The following is a 19,642-nucleotide window of genomic DNA, read 5'->3' as shown; positions in this document are numbered from 1 at the left end:
GTGCATTTTTACTTCAACCCATAGCCATTAGCAGTGCATTTTTAGTTCAACCCAAAGAGCCATTAGCAGTGCATTTTTAGTTCAACCCAAAGAGCCATTAACAGTGCATTTTTACTTCAACCCAAAGATCCATTAACAGTGCATTTTTACTTCAACCCAAAGATCCATTAACAGTGCATTTTACTTCAACCCAAAGAGCCAATAGCAGTGCAATTTTACTTCAACCCAAAGAGCCATTATCAGTGCATTTTACTTCAACCCAAAGAGCCATTAGCAGTGCATTTTTAGTTCAACCCAAAGAGCCATTAGCTGTGCATTTATACTTCAACCCAAAGAACAATTAGCAGTGCATTTTTACTTCAATCCATGTTGACTGTTCCTAATCAGACCCTGTATATATTATCTCTAAGTATCCTTTCCATTAATTTACCCACCACTGACGTGAAACAAACAGGTCTATAATTGCTAGGTTTACTCTTAGAACCCTTTTTAAACAATGGAACAACACGCGCAGTATGCCAATCCTGCGGCACTATTCCCGTTTCTAATGACATTTGAAATATTTCTGTCATAGCCCCTGCTATTTCTACAATAACTTCCCTCAATGTTCTAGTGAATATCCTGTCAGGACCTGGAGACTTATCCACTTTTATATTTTTCAAAAGTGTCAGCACTTCTTCTTTGAATCTCATAGTTTCCATAGCTATACTTGTTTCCCTTACCTCACGTAATTCAATATCCTTCCCCTTGGTGAATACCGAAGAAAAGAAATTGTTCAATAACTCCCCCATCTCTTTTGGCTCAGCAGATAGCTGTCCACTCTGACTCTCTAATGGACCAATTTTATCCCTCGTTATCCTTTTGCTATTAATATAGCTGTAGAAACACTTTGGATTTACTTTCACCTTACTTGCCAAAGCGACCTCATATCTTCTTTTAGCTTTTCTAATTTCTTTCTTAAGATTCTTTTTACATTCTTTATACTCCTCAAGCACCTCATTTACTCCATGCTGCCTATAATTATTGTAGATCTCTCTCTTTTTCCGAACCAAGTGTCCAATTTCCCTAGAAAACCGTGGCTCTTTCCAATTTTTTACTATTTCCTTTCAACCGAACAGGGACATAAAGATTCTGTACTCTTAAAATGTTCCCTTTAAACGTCCTAGATTTCTCTTCTACATCCTTCCCATTAAACAAAAAGTCCCAATTCACTCCTTTTATATCCTTACACATCTCATCAAAGTTAGCCTTTCTCCAATCAAAAATCTCAACCCTAGGTCCAATTCTGACCCTCTTCATAATTATATTGATACTAATGGTATTGTGATCACTCGACCCGAAGTGCTCCCCAACGCATACCTCCGCCACCTGACCTGTCTCATTTCCTAACAGGAGGTCCAGCACTGCCCCTTCTCTAGTAGGTACTGTAGATCAGTGCATGTTCCTTTAACCATAGTGCCCTCCTGTATTACTAACCACTCCCCATTGTCTCCAATATAATTGTAGTGTCCCCACCTCTAGCTCGCTCTCTAGCTCCAGTGATGACCACGGACAGCTACAGCATAGTGTTAAACAGTTACCTAAATAAATAGTTACAGTAAAAGACTTGTGTGTGCAGTAAGTCATTTTACATGGTGTCACAGCGGTAGACTTGCGTCTCCTGTTCATCGGTTTTTATTTTATTATTTCTTTCTCCCAGTCCTTCCCTCCTTTCCTTTTATCATGTCCCACCACTGTCGGCGACCAGACACGTTGGTGTTCGACACGGACATTGTCCATCGCTGGACCGTGTTCCAGCGCGATTTCGAACACTACATTGCCATTGCCCATCCTGATGCCACTCCTGCTGTACAGGCTCACCTATTGCTCAACCTCGCGGGACCTGCAGCTATGGATCAGTATGCATCGTTCCATTTCGCCGCCGGAGAGGACCGCAACGACCCGGTATGTCTCCTTGCTAAGTTCGCTGCCCTCTGTGATATACCCACCAACAACATCATCGAACGCTTCAAATTCTTCCAGAGGCAGCAGCTGCCAGGCGAGCCTGTCGGCACTTACATTGCCGCCTTGCATCACCTGGCTCAGCGCTGCCGCCTTGACACAATCACCCCTGACGAATTAATTAGGGACGTCCTGGTCAATGGTCTCCGCAACGATAGACTGCGTGAGCAGCTCTTAGTGAAACCCGATCTGACACTGGCGGTTGCTATGTATGCTGCACGCATGTCCGAAGCCGTTGGTTCCGTGTCCAGACAGGCTCCCCAGGACATTAACTTCACCGGTCAAGCCGGTCGCCTGACTACGCGACGAAACCCCGCGGCTCTCCCCATGAAGGTCGCCACCTCCACCGTCCCGCGACGCTGCCCTAACTGTTATTTTACAGCTCATCCCTCAAACGTTTGCCCCGCACAGGGCAAGACCTGTCTTTCCTGTGGCAAACTCGGCCACTTTTCTGCCGCCTGCCGTTCCCGTGGGAAGCCAGTCCCTGCTCCGAGAAGGAGTCTAAACAACCTCGCCGAACTCAACAACATTGCACTCCCTGATAGCGCTCTGCTTCCTCAGTACGAGCTGGAGGAGCTCCCAGACTCTGATGCACTCCCCTCTCGTGAAGAACCAACTATTTTTTCACTCTTGGGTACACCTGCTCTGATTACGGATCCCTCTGTGCATGTTACTGTGAACGGCCATTCCTTTTCAGCCAAGGTCGATACTGGCGCTTTCGCCAATGTTATGTCAATAAGCCTTTTCAAGCAGATCAGATCTGGTGAGAAAGTTCTTCCTGGCGACACCTGCCTCCATGCCTACGGGGGGGGCGTCCTGATTCCCGTGGGAAAGGCAACTCTTATCTGCACAGTTCTAGAGACCTCTCGGCCCCTCACTTTCCACCTTCTGGACTCTGACAACGTCACCCTTCTGGGCGCCCGTGCGTGTCAGGACTTGGGGCTAGTCTCATTCCACCACAGCATTCACCTAGTGCAGGCTCCCATGGACCCACTTACCGAATACCCCGACCGCTTTGATGACGTTCTGGGCAAGCTGCCCTGCGACTATAAGATTGTTGTCGACCCGAGCGTCGACCCGGTGATTCGGCTGGCACACCGCGTCTCCTTTGCCATGAAGGGCCGCGTGGAGTCTACTCTGCGCGATATGGTGACCATGGGCATCCTCAAGGAGGTGAGCGCTCCCACCAGATGGGTCTCCACCATGGTCGTCGCAGCCAAGAAGGACAAAAGCGAGATCCGGATCTGCATCATTACTGTATTACTAACCACTCCCCATTGTCTCCAGTATAATTGTAGTGTCCCCACCTCTAGCTCGCTCTCTAGCTCCAGTGATGACCATGGACAGCTACAGCATAGTGTTAAACAGTTACCTAAATAAATAGTTACAGTAAAAGACTTGTGTGTGCAGTAAGTCATTTTACAGGTACCTCTATGTATTGCGGCAAAAAACTATCCTGCACACATTTTACAAACTCCAAACCATCCAGCCCATTTACAGAACGTGTTTCCCAGTCTATGTGTGGAAAATTGAAATCTCCCACAATCACTACCTTGAGCTTACTGCCAATATCTGCTATCTCCTTACATATTTGCTCTTCCAATTCTCGCCCCCCATTTGGCGGTCTATAATACAGCCCTATAAGTGTTGCTACACCTTTCCCACTTCTCAGTTCCACCCAAATAGCCTCCCTAGACGAGCCCTCTAATCTATCCTGCCAAAGCACTGCTGTAATATTTTCCCTGACAAGTAATGCAACACCTCCACCTCTTGCCCCTCCAATTCTATCACACCTGAAGCAACGAAATCCTGGAATATTTAGTTTCCAATCACAGCCCTCCTGCAACCATGTTTCACTGATCGCCACAACATCATACTTCCAGGTGTCAATCCAGGCTGTAAGCTCTCTTACAATGCTCCTAGCATTAAAATATACACATTTAAGAAAGCCACCGCCTCTTAGTCTCTGTTTATTATCTTTTTCTTCTTTCTCCCCTAGATTTTGGGTCCGAGTGCTTCCCTTCTCTGCCTCCTGCCTCACACTCTGTCTACTAGCGCTCTCTATTTGAGTCCCTCCCCCAACCGTTCTGGTTTAAAGTTTAAAGATAGGGTGGCACAGTGGTGCAGCGGTAGAGTTGCTACCTTTACAGCGCCAGAGAACTGGGTTTGATTCTGACCAAGGGTGCTGTCTGTACGGAGTGTGTACGTTCTCCATGTGGCTGTGTGGATTTTCTCCAGGAGCTCCGGTTTCCTCCCACACTCCAAAGACAGACAGGTTTGTAAGTTAATTGGCTTCGGTAAAAATTGTAAATTGTCTCTAGTATGTATGATAGTGCTAGTGTACCGGGTGATCGCTGGTGCGCACTCAATGAACTGAATAGCCTATTTCTGCCCTGCATCTCTAATGTCTAAAGGTACTGCCTTTTTGAGGCAGCAGCTTGTATATATGTTTTGACTGTTGGGAGGGATGTACAGGTAGCTGTGATGGACCAGGTTGAGTCTACCACTCTGTACATCCTTTTGAAACTGATATCTAAATCTCTATCACTGAAGGAAGAAGAATTTAAGAATTTAAATTCGCATCCCAGGCTGTGCTGTGGAAATTCAGCTGCTGCTTGCTAATAATCTATGCAGTGTGACTTGACCTGTGGCAATAACTTCATAGTAGGTTAAGCTATGACAGCGCTTGGCTGATGAAAACTGGTTAACTAATACACTCACAAATGCAAGATTACCAGTCGGTTAAAGTACAATAGGGTGTCAACAGCTGGAAATCTCGATCTGGTGGAAACGTCAGTGTATTGCAGAGAGGAAATAAAGTATTTAGGGAGTTGGCCTTCCGATGGTTGTGGGAATAAAAGGCCAGGAAGGGATAGGCCACAGAGCAAAATGTCCATAATGTTAACACTTGGAGAATGTGGTAGTATAACATAAATCTAACGCTAACAAAACTTCAAGGATCCAAGTCTGATAGCTCAAAGCAATCTTAACTTTGTATTCATAGTTTGAAACCCCAGCTCTACTGTTTCAACAACCATTCTTTTTCCAGAGGATATTAGTTAGGGCTATATTTCTTGATATGAGTTGCGGTATATTTCTTTACAGTACATAAAAATAAACTTGGAGAAGCTGGGAATTTCAACTGCTTTTCTGGGCAAAGTTATTTAGACTGTCAAATGTGTATTCCTATGTTGAACGCAACATCATGAAGTGAGACAAATGGTCTGCGGGTGTCATTGAAGAATAGTGTGTATTAATATTACTTTACAATGCAGTGGAACTGTATTAAAAAATAACTATATATATTTATATCAAACAACATCAAAGAGACACAAAGTGATGGCGTAATTCAGGTATCATCCTTAGAGAAGATTAGATTAGATTCCTTTATTTGTCATTCAGACCTTTTGGTCTGAACAAAATTGTGTTGCCTGCAGTCATACATATAATAATAAATAACAAAACACACAATAAACACAAATTAACATCCACCACAGTGAGTTCACCAGGCACCTCCTCACTGTGATGGAGGCAAGAGTCTTAAAGTCACTGTCTCTTCCCTCCTTATTCTCACTGAAGTGATCCAGGCCTCCGATGTTGTTACCCCACGGGGGGCGGCTCAACCGAGCTCCGCGGCCCTAGGTGGTCGAAGCTGCCACCCTCCAGTCCAGCGGACGCAGCTGTTGCCATGGGAGCTCCGTAAAAACGGGTCAACAACCTGTGAACTGCGAGCTCCTGATGATGTCGTCCACTGGCCCGCGGCCAAGCCCCGGATTCAGGTTGCCGCCGCCGGAACACCACCTCAGCCACCGGAGCACTGCCTCAGCCCCGAGTCATGCCGCCGCCGCCGGAACGCCGCCACAGCTCCGAATTCGGCCAGCCTCGCATTGGTAAGCCCCGGCTGGCTCTGTTTCCGGAGTCTCGAGGTCGGTCGCAGTTGGAGGCCGCCAGCTCCGCCATTAGGCCTCAGTGCAGACGGAGGCAGAGAAGGGGGGATACGACAGAAAGAGTCGCATTCCCCCGAAGGAAGAGACAGAAAAACATGTGTCACCCCCCCCCACACATAACACAACCTAATAAACTAAAATGTAACTAAAACAAGACAAAAAAAACAACACAAAAAGTGAAAACAGACGGACTGCAGGCGAGCCGCAGCCGTTCAACAGCGCCACCACTTCTGGAATATGGATAGGTCACGTTTTGGGTCAGGACCCTTCTTCAGATTGATTGTTGGGGGTGTGGGGGCGGAGACAGTGTGGCAAGTAATAGGTGCAGACAGGTGACGGATTTTGTTAGACAGATGACTGGACAAAGGCCAGGGATGAAAGAATAGATATGAGACAAAAGGATTGAAATGTTGTGCATTGTCAAGACAGAGAAAGGAATAAAGAGGGAGAGGGGGAAATGGTTGCAAGTCCAGGTGGGGCACAGGGGAGGGGAAAGAAGGTGTGCAAGGGAGGGAAGCGGGGGGATGTTAGAGGCCCTAAAATTGAAGAATCTAACTTTCATACTGCTGGGTTGTAGGCTGCCCATGTGGAATATGAGGAATTGTTCCCCTAGTTTGTGTGTGGCCTAACTCTGGCAATGGAAGAGGCCCAGGGCAGAAAGGTTAGAATGGGAAGGGGAGTTAAAATGGTTAGCAACGGCAGTATCCAGTGAGCCTTGGCAGGCCGAGTGCAAGTGTTCAGTGAAACATTTACTGGTTTGGCTGATGCACACACGGCCACATCAGGAACATTGGAGGTAGTGTCCTCCACCTTCCCTATGCCCCAGCTGGAGACACACCTATTTCACCCCTCCCCCTCCAGCTAGTAAATGGGACAGAGCAATAGCAAATGGAATTTAATCCTGTTAAGTTTGAAGTGCTGCATTTTAGGATGTCATTTAAGGATAGGGCAGCACACTGGTATGGCCCTTGGGATATTGAGGAAGATGTAGGTGTCCAAATATCCCTTAATGTGGCAACATAGGTAGATGGGAAAGCAGGCAGAATGCTGGTCTTCATTGGCCATAGAATATAAAAGCATTGTAGTTATAGTGAAACTTTATAAAACATTTTTGGGCCACATCATGAATATATTGCATGGTTTCAGTTGCTTCAATAGCGGCTGGAGAGGAAATTCACCAGGCTGTTGTACTGGAGTGCCGCATTTTTGAGGAGAGACTGGATAAGCTGGGATAACTTTCTTTGGAGCTGAGAGGGAATCTGTTAGAGGTGTACACAATTATGAGGGGCATAGATAGGGTAGATAGTAGTACCATGCCAAAAGTCCCTGTGAATAATATTCACTCGTCAATCAACTTGCCTGCACAAAGCCATGCTGACTAGCCCGAATATATCTTTGTAGGAAGGAACTGCAGATGAAGAGCGAAGATAAACACAAAATGCTGGAGTAACTCAGCGGGACAGGCAGTATCTCTAGATAGAATAATGGGTGACATTTCAGGGTGAGATCCTTCTTCAGACCCTTCTATCATAATAATTCTTTGTTTTCCTAATACTACTAAATCTTGTCCCTTGGAATGTTCTTAAATGATTTCTATGATATAAGGCTCAATGTCCTATTAATATCCTAGTTTGTCCTTGAATCTCTTCTTAAACATAGGCTATTTTCCAGTCTTCAGGGACCTGATCTGTAGTTAAATAGGATATAAATATCTCTGTCATAGCCCATCAATCTACTCCCTTGCTTCCCTAAGAACTCTGGGATAGATTCCATCAGGCCCTGGCGACTTATCCACTTTTATGTTTCTCAATGCACCGAACACCCCCTCGTTAATATTGACATGTCCTAGAATAACCAACCTCGCAAATCTCACCATCATCTATGTCCTTCGTCTCGGTGAATATCGATTAAGGATCCTGCCCACTTGCTCTGGGTCCATGCATAACTTCGCTCCATTGACTTAACCCTTTCCCAAGCAACCGTCTTGCTTCTAATATACATTTTTAAAAAAAGCTTTGGGCTTCCCCTTAATCCTATTTGCCAAGGACATTTTATGGACCCTTTGATTTAATATATAAACATAAAAATAAAAAGACAACAAAAACAGGGATAAGTAAATTAAATAGCTGGAATAACAATCAAAAAGTAAATTTAAAGAGGCTTGGAACATAGAAAAGTGTTAGCAAGCAGTGACATTTAAGGAGAGAGTTATTGGCTTGATTGAAGAGCTGCACAATGTTAATTGACACCCTCATCAACTGTTTGGGAACAAACATGTTAATGATGTTGATTTTGCAGCTACTTAGCACTCCATTGCTGCCAGAGTTGTGATGAACCTATTGTCTATTGAAGGCCTTACAGGAGATATCAGGAGAAAAGTCCTGAACGTGGGGTTGGCTTGATCAGGAGGTCAAAAGGGAGAAGGAAATATGAGCTCTGCCAGAGTAGCACTGGCTGTTTCAGGAAGCATGACAGGAGAACAAGGAAGCCTTGTGACTACAGGGCATGGATTTCCAATGGTGTATTTTAGAACCTGTACATCCTCATTGTCAGGCCATGGAGTTTTAAGCAAAGATCCTATAGCAAGCAAGATAGTCCACTCCTGCTAAATGCAATGGGCTGGAGTGGAACGTGGGCCACTTCTTCGTCCATTTCAGTAACCCGACCCGACTTTGTATATCCCTCTCGCAGTGTAATCAGTGTTGCGGGGGAACAATTTGCGTATGTGATATAGGGTTAGATTCATAATTCTGTTCATTCATAATTCTGCTAAATTTTGTTAAAGATTAATATGCTAACAAATTATGATTCTGTTAATTGTCTTTTTTAATGATTTTTTAAAAAGCTTTTCTTTTTAAATGTGCTGTGTTTGAGTTGATTTTTGTATTGCACTCTATAATTCATCTAATCACACAACGCGGTATTTGGAAATATAATAGCAATATGAAGATCCCAGTTGCTCTACTCTTGGAATGTTCCTTAATGATTTTTTGTGTCTATGGAATTGTTTTTCAACAATAAAATAGCCATAGAGTGGATGAGATCTGTCTGTAATCGTGAGGTTATCTAAATGAAGTATTTAACAAAATAAAATGTGTTTTGAGCAAGATTAAAAAATGATGTATAACTTAAGGATGGTTTAATTCAGCGACCATACAACTGATTAGATTGTGTAGGAAAGAACACACATACACACATATATGAATGTGATATAGATGTATATAATCATATAACACACACATATATATTTCCCCAGATTTTTATATATAATGATAAACTTTATTATTATATATAAATGATAATGATACTCAAGGCCCAGACAAGGGACAATATTACATAAAAATACATTGCAAACCTCCCCGCAACTTTACCCTGGTGTCACAGCCGTCCTAATCCGGGCCGGACTTCCCACACGTTGTGGAAGGAACATAGGCATCTTTTTGCTTTTTATTGTGAGGCAGAGAGGCAGAAAGAAAACGAGGAGAAGATTTTTACCAAAGATGTTTGATTTTTACGAGGATGTTTCCGTAACCGGCTTCTGTCTCCGCACTAGTATCTTTGCTCCGCTATGGTGGACAAAGATGGCAGAGACGGAAGCCGGTTACGGAAATGGGGCCGAAGATTACCCATGAAACTGCCCATGACCGTACTACGTCTTTTTCGTCGAGTGGACTGTCTTGCTCGCTATAGGATCTTTGGTTTTAAGTGTGCACAACAATCAGAGGCCCCAGTAATTTTCAAGGAGTATTGCATGCATTTCTGGTCGCCGCATAACAGACAAGATATGGACACTTTGGAGAGGGTACAGTGGTTTACTGAATGCTGCCTGGATTAGAAGGCTTCAGCTTCTGGAGGGTTTGGATAAACTTGGATTGTATTCTCTGGAATTTTGGATGTTGAGAAGAGACTTGATAGAGGTGTATAAAATTATAAGCCGTAGATAGGGTAGATCCATTTTCCCAGGGTCAAAATGTCCAACACTAGAGGGCATAGCTATAAGGTGATATGGGCGGGAGGGGGTTACACAGAGAGTGGTGGGGGCCTGGATCACTTTGCCTGGGGTGGTGGTGGAGGCAGATACGACAGTGGTGTTTAAGGCTTTTAGATAGGCACATGGAAGTGCAGGGAGAAGAAAGATATGGATCATGTACAGGCAGATTAGATCAGTTTAACTTGGCATCATGTTTTTGCACATACATTGTGGGTCCCTTCCATTCAATTCAATTCAATTCAACAATTCAACTTTAATGTCATCGCACAAATACAAGTATGAGTACAAAGAAATGCAGTTTTGCGTCAGTCCGTAGTAGTTGTACATAAAGAAAAAAAAAAAAAATAGAAAGAGAGAAGAAACAGAATAATCAAGAAATACAGAATAATTAAACAATGGGGACGGAGGGACCAGAGAAATCTATCGGCGGGACTCCGAGTTCAGCAATGTGATTGTATTGTTGTAGAAGCTGTTCCTCATCCTACTAGTACGTGATCTGTGGCTCCTGTACCGCATCCCTGATGGGAGGAGGGCAAACAGTCCATGGTTGGGGTGTGAGGGGTCTTTGATGATCTTCCCAGCCGTCTCAGACACCGTTTTCGGTGGAGGGCATCCATGGCTGGGAGCGGGCACCGATGATGTGCTGCGCGGTTTTCACCACTCGTTGTAGTGCCTTCCTGTCCGCCGCAGTGCAGCTGCTGTACCATACCGTGAAGCAGGTGGTCAGGATACTCTCTATGGTACAGCGGTAAAGGTTGGTCAGGATCCGGGGGGACAGGTGGGCTTTCTTGAGCCTCCTCAGGAAGTAAAGGCGCTGCTGTGCCTTTTTAATCAGCTTGGAGGTGTTGAGGGACCAGGACAAATCCTCCGAGATATGTACTCCTGGCAGTACACAACTTTCATGTGCTGTTACAGTTACATCCAGTTCTGGGGTGATCCAGATGTCAAACTGTCAGGATTTCTGAATTGTTGCAAAACTGGCATTTTACTGTAAATTAGAATACTCTCCATGAATCTGCCATTGATACAATAAGCGAGTTTGGTATTCCGACTGCACATGCCCAGCTATAAACAGTCTCAGCAACGGTGGTGCTGCATTGTGTGCAGGCTTGCGTTTCGTCCATGGTCGGGGGTCAGGCCCGGCTCTCAGTCGCTGTGGGTGCTGTTGAGTTGTTGCTGGGCCGCGCCCGTCCCCTCCCCGGTGTCCCATCCCTGTCCCAGGTGGTCCTGAGCTGGCGGGCAGCCCTCCAGCTCGGCTCTGCCTGTCCTGCCGGGTTGGCTGGCAGCCCTCCACCCCCCTCCTCTCAGTCTGACACTGAGATCCTGCTGAAGATGGATGGATGCCGAAGGAGGCCGAGCCCAGGCTGGCGCTCTGGTGCAGGTGAGGCCGGGCCTCGATCCTCCTCAGGGTTGAGCATGAAGTGGTAGCGGGTACCGTTGGGACAGAAGCCGGTGGTGTGGAAGGTGCGGTACGGGTCCGTCTTGTACTTGGGGTGGCGGCTGAGGGAGCGCAGCTCGGCCAGGCTTTGGGCGAACTGGCACCTGTCGCTGTAGTGGCCCATCGGGAAGCAGGTTCCTCTGGAGTTGGAGCAGGGTTGGGCTGGAGTTGTCACTTCTTTTCCACACTGGCTGTGGGCCTGGTGCCGCTGGTGCCATTGTTCCGGGCTGTTGGTTGGCCCGGCGGGAGCGGCGGATGTGAGGTAGGGTTGGCGCCTATCCACGCTGGCTGGGGGCCGGTGTCCCGTCGGTCCGGATGTCTCCGGCCACCCTACCGGGCAGGGATGGAACACTCAAGTGAGGGAAGGGGCGGCAGACAGGTACGGTCCAGTGGCGGTTCGGCAGCGCTTGCGGTGCCGGGGACCCAGGTTCGATCCTGGCTGCGGATGAGACACGGATCTGTGTATGTGCAGCTGCCGGGAATGTCTCTGCTGGTCCAGTCACCCGCCCTCCCCCCCCTCTTCCACTCGCATCTGCCCCTCTATCTGCCCCCTGACAAATACAAACTTGAAAAAATACAAAAAAAATGGAACCAAGCTATACTCACTGTATCTTCAGCGCTTCGTTCGATTTTTATTTATCGCGTTTGACCTTTGACAAATCTCATGATTCCTTGCGTTTTTCAGAATTCCGAACTCGCTTATTGTAACACTACAAATGCTGCTCAGACAGCAATGCGGGTCAGGCTGCATCCCTGGAGAACATGGATAGGCAACATTTTGAATTGGGACCCTTGATACCAAGGTATATGTGACAGTGAAACTGTCAAATTACTATTAAAACCTGATGACTAACTAATGTCCTGCATGGACAATCCATTCCAATGTGGTTAACTATTAATTGTTTTTGTAGCAGTGTTCAGAAGGTCCATGTTCTTGTTGAGAAGGTTACTGCTTGTAACTGAGCTCTAATGCTCCAACTGAGCTCTAACTGGTCTTGCAAAGTTATTTTCAAAGCTGAAATGTAGACAATGGAATCTAACTACAAATAAGTAAGCCATTTATTTGTCATATGGATTTTGCATTTCACCCACAACAAACTACCTGTAATGCAGCAATTACTATTTGCTCAAAATACTCTATTGAACTTCTACTTGCAGACATTACGGCATCTTGCAATGTCACTGAGAGGGTAACTGCAACGTCATCTGTGTCTTCAAAAGATGGGAATTCTTGGGTTGCATAACGACAGAAGCTGGGAAGACCCACTATGGATATCACTTTCTCCAATCAAAACAGCTCACCACTATAATGAAAACATAGCATCCTGTGTAAGTTAGTATAAGATGGTAAAAAATAACTAATAATGAGAGCCACGGTCCATGCATACCTCAAAGACAGGGAAATCAATATGCAGGGAAAACTGGCAGGGAACACTGCCTTGAATACCATGGGAATAAATGAAAAATGTGGAATAATGCTTATCACACTGTATTTGCAGCGCAGATGGTGACAAGAAATTTCAAATAATCCTTTAGACAAATGGTCTGAGTATTATCATGCATTTTGGTACTACAGCAGAATGGGATGAGACACCTCCATCCAAGTTGTATCTACTGTATCCAAGTTCTGTTGCCCAGGAGAAAAGCTGTACTAGACATAGAATGTAGAACAATACAGCTCAGGTACAGGACCTTCGGCCCACCATGTCTGTGTCAAGATAAAGAGATCTCATCTGCCTGCACACGATCCAGATTCCTCCATCCATGTGCACGGACAGAAGTGTTGGAAGGAGAAGTGTTGGAAGTACAAGGGGAAATGGGTAGACGAGGGAGATGGTGAGAAGTTTATCCCTCTATTTGTGAAGAGAGGACATATGCTTAACATAAAGATTGGAGATTTGCGAAGATATTTGTTTCACTCAGAATGGTGAAATCTGGAATGAACTGACTAAGGGGTGGTTGAGGCTAGTACTCTCACAGCATTTAAGAGGTATTTACTCGAACACTTTAAGTGCCATGGCACAGAAGGTTACAAGTTACATAGCGACCCACTTGATAAGCACCCCATCCACAATCATTCATTCCATCACCTATGCACAGTAGCAGTAGTTTGTATCATCTACAGGATGCACTGCAAAAACTCATGAAGACTCTTTTGACAGCATCTTCCAAACTCATTACCTCAACCAGGGGGAAGGACATGGGTCATGAAAGCATGGGGTCAACACTACCTGAAAGTTGGGCTCCCAGTCACACACCAACCTGACTTGCACTTATATCGTTGTGTCTTCATTATTGCTGGGTCAAAATCCTGGAACTCTCCTCAACAGCATCATGGACATATCCACACCTCAAGGACTGCACTCACCCAAACTGGGAATCCCATATCTCTTAAAAAATGGTTTTTAAGAGCTCAATGAGGAGAGCAGAATTGGTGAACACAGGTACTTAATGGTTGACATGGACATGGTGGGCCAAAGGGTGTTTTGCACGTTGTAGGACTAGAGTCAGAGTACTACGACATGCAAGAGATTCTGTGGCTTGCCATGTCCAAGTCGATCATCAAGTACCTGTATTTACTAATTCTGCTCAAGAAGGCAGAGAAATTGATCTGCATGCTATTCCATATATTCTATGTGTCTGGTATATTATCATGAAGGGCTACACCAGGAAATTGAAAATACTGGGTCATGATCTGAGTATTGAGACAACCACAATCTAGTTAACTACTATGTGCATTTACGAAGATACGGTGCAAATAAGCAGGTTCTTCCCCCTCCAGAATTACATGCCCCGCCTCTGATTTAGCACTCTAAAGCGAGTTAAGGGATAGCTGCCCAAGTAAAAGTGCAACAGAGAAAGATTGTAAGCTGTCTGCGTGGTTCAAAAAAAGCATCACAAAGTCACTCATAGGGATGTTACAATAAATGGTATGCATAATATGGAAACTATAAGTGAAGACAAGTGGTGCAGACATTATAGTGGCTACTTAAGAAAGTGAAGAACATGATGACCACTGTACCACACTTGAGGACAGGCACCAGAAGTAGAATACAATTGGATTTGATGATGGTCATAATGTAATTTCTAAAAGGCTGACAGGATGATCATGATTTGAAATTATTGGGAATCTGGATGAAGATGCTTTCTGCAGTTTGAATTCACACCAGCTTTCTAGAGGTGATGGACCTGTTTTCTAATTGTGTTGTGCACTAATTTGATAGATTGAAATACATAGCTGGAAACAAGCCTTCCAGCCTAGTGAGCCCATGCCGACTGTAATGCAAATGCTAGTAGGAATGACATTTCGTTCAAACCAAGCTGTTTGAATGACAATAAAAGGCATTCTATTCTTGCAACATTTGTACTTGTCATCAACGTGTTTCTGCCAGCGCCTTCTTGAGGCCAGGATTAGAAGCTGCCAGGTTTGCCTGGGCTTCTGACTGATTGCAAGTGACCTTCTAGAAGCTTCTGTATAGGTTTGGAAATAAACTCTTCTTACAAGATGCCGAACATGTATTAATTGTGCTAGTCACAACAGGGTTATACACAGACATTACACTGACCATCGTTCACCAGTTCGCACTATTTCTATGTTATCCCACTTTCTGAGCAAGTGAGCCATAGAAGGGATAAGCAGTCAGAACTTTTTTTTCCCAGGTTGGAAATGTCCAACACTAGAGGAGAAGGTGAGGTGAGAAGGGAAACGTTTGATGGAAATGTACGGGACATTTTTTTACACAGTTAGTGGTGGGGGCTTGGAACATATTACCTGGGATGGTGATGGAGGCAGATACAAAAGTGCTGTTAATATTGGCTAAATTAAAGACACCATTAAATGGAGGATCTCTGCACTTGTCAGAATTGCTTAACCCTTGTCAGCTGAACTTTACAGGCTTTGATTGGTGCCAGCCAGTCTAGGCTCAGACTGATATACAGGATCAGGGCTGCCAACATTGAGTGAGAGTGAGAAATTGCGAGGGAGTGTCACCAACTAAGGTGTGGGAGGGGGTGTCCCCCCTCCCACGGTAGGGAGCTTTCGCATTTTTCAGCTTGATATTGTGCAATCTGGTGCATACTGTAGCGAATCTTTTAACTCACACTTGAATGCAACATTTATGCTTTAAATTGGATTAGGTATAAATAAGGTTAGGCTAAATTACATTCCTAATTACATACCATAATAGAGCCAGGCTTTGATCAATGGCTGCAGCACATGAATGACTATATTCATGTATGGAAATCAGATTGTATTCATGCAGTTATAAATATATATAGAGAAAAACACAGAGAAACAAAGCAAAAGTCGGACTCCCATCACTGTTCTGCAAAACTAAATCAATCAAACTTACCCTTTGACTATAGAAACAAGACAAAAGTAATGTCACATATTCAATCTAATATGGTTCAATGAAATTAAGATATATATAAGCATATAACCATATAACAATTACAGCGCGGAAACAGGCCATCTCGGCCTTCCTGGTCCGTGCCGAACACGTATTCTCCCCTAGTCCCATCTACCTGCACTCAGACCATAACCCTCCATTCCTTTCCCATCCATATAACTATCCAATTTATTTTTTAATTATAAAATCGAACCTGCCTCCACCACCTTCACTGGAAGCTCATTCCACACAGCTACCACTCTCTGAGTAAAGAAGTTCCCCCTCATGTTATCCCTAAACTTCTGTCCCTTCATTCTCAAGTCATGTCCTCCTTGTTTGAATCTTCCCTACTCTCAGTGGGAAAAGCTTATTCATGTCAACTCTGTCTAACCCTCTCATCATTTTAAAGACCTCTATCAAGTCCCCCCTTAACCTTCTGCGCTCCAAAGAATAAAGACCTAACTTGTTCAACCTTTCTCTGTAACTTAGTTGCTGAAACCCAGCAACATTCTAGTAAATCTCCTCTGTACTCTCTCTATTTTGTTGACATCCTTCCTATAATTAGGCGACCAAAATTGTACACCATACTCCAGAATTGGCCTCACCAATGCCTTGTACAATTTTAACATTACATCCCAACTTCTATACTCAATGCTCTGATTTATAAAGGCCAGCACACCAAAAGCCTTCTTTACCACCCTATCTACATGAGATTCCACCTTCAGGGAACTGTGCACAGTTATTCCCAGATCCCTCTGTTCAACTGCATTCTTCAATTCCCTACCATTTACCATGTACGTCCTATTTTAATTTGTCCTGCCAAGATGTAGCACCTTACACTTATCAGCATTAAACTCCACATGCCACCTTTCAGCCCACTCTTCCAACTGGCATAAATCTCTCTTTAGACTTTGAAAATCTACTTCATTATCCAGAACACCACCTATCTTAGTATCATCTGCATACTTACTAATCCAATTTACCACACCATCATCCAGATATTTGATGTACATGACAAACAACAGTGGAGCCAACGCAGATCCCTGTGGCACCCCCCACTAGTCACTGGCTTCCAACCTGACAAACAGCCATCCACAATTACTCTCTGGCATCTCCCATTCAGCCACTGTTGAATCCATCTTGCTACTCCACAATTAATACCCACAATTGAACCTTCTTAACCAACCTTCCATGAGGATCCTTGTCAAAGACCTTACTGAAGTCCATATATACAACATCCACTGCTTTACCCTCACCAATTTTCCGAGTAACCTCTTCAAAAAATGCAAAAAGATTAGTCAAACATGACCTTCCAGGCACAAATCCATGTTGACTGTTCCTAATCAGACCCTGTATATATTATCTCTAAGTATCCTTTCCATTAATTTGCCCACCACTGACGTGAAACTAACAGGTCTATAATTGCTAGGTTTACTCTTAGAACCCTTTTTAAACAATGGAACAATATGCGCAGTACGCCAATCCTCTGGCACTATTCCCGTTTCTAATGACATTTGAAATATTTCTGTCATAGCCCCTGCTATTTCTACACTAACGTCCCTCAATGTCCTAGGGAATATCCTGTCCGGACCTGGAGACATATCCACTTTTATATTTCTCAAAAGTGTCAGTACTTCCTCTTCTTTGAATCTCACAGTTTCCATAGCTACTCTACTTGTTTCCCTTACCTCACATAATTCAATATCCTTTTCCTTGGTGAATACTGAAGAAAATAAATTGTTCAATATCTCCCCCATCTCTTTTGGCTCTGCAGATAGCTGTCCACTCTGACTCTCTAATGGACCAATTTTATCCCTCGTTATCCTTTTGCTATTAATATAGCTGTAGAAACACTTTGGATTTACTTTCACCTTACTTGCCAAAGCAACCTCATATCTTATTTTAGCTTTTCTAATTTCTTTCTTAAGATTCTTTTTACATTCTTTATACTCCTCAAGCACCTCATTTACCCCATGCTGCCTATAATTATTGTAGATCTCTCTCTTTTTCCGAACCAAGTGTCCAATTTCCCTTGAAAACCATGGCTCTTTCCTATTTTTACTATTTCCTTTCAACCGAAGAGGGACATAAAGATTCTGCACTCTTAAAATTTCACCTTTAAATGTCCTCTATTCCACATCCTTCCCATAAAACAAAATGTCCCAATTTACTACTTTTAAGTCCTTTCGCATCTCCTCAAAGTTAGCCTTTCTCCAATCAAAAATCCCAACCCTTTCTGACCCTCTCCATAATTATATTGAAACTAATGGTTTTGTGATCACTGGACCCAAACTGTTCCCCAACGCATACCTCTGCCACCTGACCCGTCTCATTTCCTAACAGGAGGACCAGCACTGCCCCTTCTCTAGTAGGTACCTCTATGTATTGCTGCAAAAAACTATCCTGCACACATTTTACAAACTCCAAACCATCCAGCCCATTTACAGAATGTGTTTCCCAGTCTATGTGTGGAAAATTGAAATCTCCCACAATCACTACCTTGTGCTTACTACTAATATCTGCGATCTCCATACATATTTGCTCTTCCAATTCTCGCTCCCCGTTTGGCGGTCTATAATACACCCCTATAAGTATTGCTACCCCTTTCCCATTTCTCAGTTCCACCCAAATAGGCTCACTAGACAAGCCCTCTAATCTATCCTGCCAAAGCACTGCTGTAATATCTTCCCTGATAAGCAATGCAACACCTCCACCTCTTTCCCCTCCAATTCTATCACACCTGAAGCAACAAAATCCTGGAATATTTAGTTTCCAATCACAGCCCTCCTGCAACCATGTTTCACTGATCGCCACAACATCATAGTTCCAGGTGTCAATCCAGGCTCTAAATTCATCCACCTTTCTTACAATGCTCCTAGCATTAAAATATACACATTTAGGAAACCCACCCTCTCTTATTCTCTGTTTATTGTCTGTTTCTTCTTTCTCCCCTGCATTTTGGGTCAGAGTGCTACCCTTTTCTGCTTCCTGCCTCACACACTGACTACTAGCTTTCCCAATTTGAGTCCCTCCCCCCAACCGTTCTAGTTTAAAGTCTCGCCAGTAGCCTTTGCAAATCTACCCACCAGGATATTGGTCCCCCTTGAGTTCAAGTGCAACCCGTCCTTTCTGTACAGGTCGCACCTTCCCCAAAAGAGGTCCCAATGATCCAGAAACTGGAATCCATACGCACTGCACCAGTCCCTCATGCACGCATTTATCCTCCACCTCGCTCCATTCCTACTCTCACTGTCGTGTGGCACAGGCAGTAATCCTGAGATTGTTACCTTTGCAGTCCTTCTCCTTAACTCTCTACCTAACTCCCTAAATTCTTCTTTCAGGACCTATTCTCTTTTTCTACCTATGTCGTTGGTACCTATATGTACCACAACCTCAGGCTCCTCTCCCTCCCATTTCAGGATATCTTGGACACGTTCAGAGACATCCTTGACCATGGCACCAGGGAGGCAAACTACCATCCGGGTCTCCTGTCTGCGTCCACAGACCCCCTGACTATAGAGTCCCCTATTACCATTGTCCTCCTCTTTGTTTCCTTACCCTTTTGAGCAACAGGACCAGTCTTTGTGCCAGAGGCCCGGCCGCTGTCGCTACCCCCAGGTAGGCTCTCCCCCCCAACCGTACTCAAACATGAGTACTTATTTTCAAGGTGTACAGCCACCGGGGTACTCACCAGTCCCTGCCACTGCCCATTGCCCTTCCTAACTGTGACCCAGTTGTCTGCCTCCCGTGGTCTTGGAGTGACCACCTCTCTGTAACTCCTTTCTATGACCTCCTCGCTCTCCCTGACCAGACAGAGGTCATCGAGTTGCTGCTCCAGGTTCCTTAAACGGTCCCTTAGGAGCCCCATCTCGACGCA

This window comes from Leucoraja erinacea, chromosome 4 (genome assembly GCF_028641065.1).
Source record: "Leucoraja erinacea ecotype New England chromosome 4, Leri_hhj_1, whole genome shotgun sequence".
In the NCBI taxonomy this organism is placed as follows: domain Eukaryota; kingdom Metazoa; phylum Chordata; class Chondrichthyes; order Rajiformes; family Rajidae; genus Leucoraja; species Leucoraja erinaceus.
The sequence above is the reverse complement of the archived record's forward strand: the minus strand, read 5'-3'. Positions refer to the sequence as shown.